We start from the raw sequence: 3,058 nt of genomic DNA on the forward strand, positions 1-3,058 counted from the left end.
TTACATTTCCAGACTCTGAAGACTACTGTAAAGCTATGGTGGTCCAAACAGGATGGCATTGGCATAAAGACAGATATATTGATCAATGGAATTGAATTGAGAGTTTGGAAACAGATCCCCAGATATATGGTTGACTGATTTTTGATAAGGTCCCCAAATCTGCAGAACTGGGACCGAGCAGTCTCTTCAACAAATGGGGCTGGGAGAACTGGATAGCCATAACCAAAAGAATGAAAGAGGACCCCTACCTGATACCCTATACACAAATTAACTCAAAGTAGATGAAAGACTTCAATATATGAGACAATAAAACTTTGAGTGGATAATATAGGGAAACATCTTCAGGACCTAGTAATAGGAGGTAGCTTCTTAGACCTTACACCTAAAGCACAAGCAACAAAAGAAAAAAATAGATAAAGGGAACTCCTCAAAATCAAAAGCTTTTAAGCCTCAAAAAACTTTGTCAAAAAGGTGAGGAGACAGCCAACTCAATGGGAGAAAATATTTGGAAGCCATATATCTGATAAGACTGATATCCTGCATATATAAAGAAATCCTACAACTCAACAACAATAGTTCAAACAGCCCAATTATAAAATGGGCAAAAGACATGAAAAGATATTTCTTTGAAGAGGAAATACAAATGGCTAAATAACTCATGAAAAAATGTTCATCTTCACTAGCTATTAGGGAAATGCAAATCAAAACCACAATGAGATATCATCTCACACCAATAAGAAGGCTGCCATTAAACAAATAGGAAACAATAAATGCTGGAGAGGATGTGGAGAAATTGAAACTCTTATTCATTGTTGATGGGAATGTATAATGGTGCATCCACTGTGGAAGACAGTTTGGCGGTTTCTCAGAAAACTAGATATTGAATTACTCTATGATCCAGCAATTCCACTTCTTGGTGTATACCCAGAAGATTTGAAAGAAGTGACACGAACAGACATTTGTACACCGATGTTCACAGCGGCATTGTTCACAATTGCCAAGAGACGGAAACAATCCAAGTGTCTTTCAACAGAAGAATGGATAAACAAAATGTGGTGTATACGCACGATGGAATACTCTGCAGCAGTAAGAAGAAACATAGTCCTGAAACATATGGCAACATAGATGAACCTTGAAGATATAATGCTAAGGGAAATAAGTCAGACACAAAAAGAGAGATATTGTATGTTACTACTATGAACTTTCTGAACAATGTAAAATCGATGTCTTATAAGAATATTGGGGACCTAGTGATAGAAGCTAATGAGGGGGAATGATAATCTAATATGTTCAGATGTGTTAAAGATGGTGAATTCAAAGGTATGGGAGTGGATGCGGTGTTGATTATTAATGGGATTATAAGTATTAGAACTCTGTTGAAGGTGAATAGGTTTGAAAGGGGTTGTTTAAAGGCCTGTATTCCACAGATCAGCACTACAAATCTAGATAGGTGCTTGCATGGTATACTTCTAAGATATGACACTAGCACAGAGAGTTGAAAACAGAAGGATATATGGGAAAATCTACCTATTGCATACTAGGGACTATAATTAATTGGAGTGCCTTCCAAATACCACACAAATACCAGGGACAAATAATTAAGGGCTGACAAGATGTATGAGGTGTTCTGGGTCATGAGAATTGTTTAAAATGGAGAGTGATGAGGATTGTACAACTAAGTGATGATAATCTGAGATGGATTATTGTGGATATAATATATGCTATATGAATTTATGAACCCCCTACTTTATAAGTCAAGCCCTCAATCTTAAGGCTTGCTCAGGTGGAACTTCTGGTTGTAAAGGGGAGGTTAAGCCCACCTATAATTATGCCTAGGAGTCACCTCCAGAGAACCCCTTTTGTTGCTCAAATGTGGACTTTCTAAGCCTAACTCTGCAAATAAATTCATCATCCTCCTCCTGGCATGGGACAGGACCCCCCCAGATAAATGAGCCTTCCTGGTGACGTGGGACATGGATTCTGGGAATGAGCCTGACTCTGGCATCAAGGGATTGAGAATGCTTTTTGACCAAAAGGGGGAAAAGAAAGGCAACAAAATAAGGTTTCAGTGGCTAGGAGAATTCAAACAGAGTCAAGAGGCTATCCTGGAGGTTACTCCTATGTAAGCTTTACCTAAATATGCCAAATGACCACAATACAATAAACCCAAGTCAACAGTAGTCCTGAAAACCCTAAAGAATACCCAGATCCCTATCTGAGACTCTATAAAAGTTTCACTCACTAAGTTTATTCTTCAGAAACTTAAATCCTTCAGAGAACTTCTATGCCAGCTAAGTAAATTAAAAAAAATGTGTTCGCAGATGAAAAAGTCAGTTGAATGCTTTCAAGATTTGATGGCTAAGTTCATGCGTCGACTAGGCCAGGTGATGGTGCCCAGTAACTGTGAGGACATTTCATGGACTTAAATCATCAGCAAGTTGATTTCATCTACTTAATTAATTAAGGAGAGTGCCTTCAGCAATGAGAGACATTTCATCCAATCAGTTGAAGACTTTTAAAGGAGCAGTGATGACTTTAGCAGTCAGAAGAGAGAATTTTTATCTCTACTTCAGCCAGCCAGCTTTTCCTGGGGAATTCGTTGAAAACCTTCATTGGAGTCCCCAGCTTGCAGCCTGCCCTATGGAATTTGGACTTGTGCATCCTCACAATTGCATGAGATGCTTTTATAAAATCTCATAATATTTGCAGATATCTCCTATTGGTTGTTTTTCCCTAGAGAACACTAAATAATAGGGAAGATAAAACAAGGAAATTTTCAAGAAAGTTGAGCAAAAAGTCAAAGAGATAAAGCAAAAAAAAAAAAAAAAAAAAAAAAATGAGAGCAAGGTTTAAAGAATTAGAGGGCCAGTCCCAACAGTCTGACATCTGATTAACAGGATTGACAGACACACAGAACAGAGAAATGTGTGAGGAAGGAATTACCTGTGAGAAATTCAAAACATTTTCTAGGCCTGAGAGATATCAGTGTATAGACTAATTTGGAAAAGATGCACCCATCGACCATTTCTTGTGAAGTTACTAGAAGATACAGCACAGC

Source organism: Choloepus didactylus, chromosome 7, assembly GCF_015220235.1.
Source record: "Choloepus didactylus isolate mChoDid1 chromosome 7, mChoDid1.pri, whole genome shotgun sequence".
Classification (NCBI taxonomy): Eukaryota; Metazoa; Chordata; class Mammalia; order Pilosa; family Megalonychidae; genus Choloepus; species Choloepus didactylus.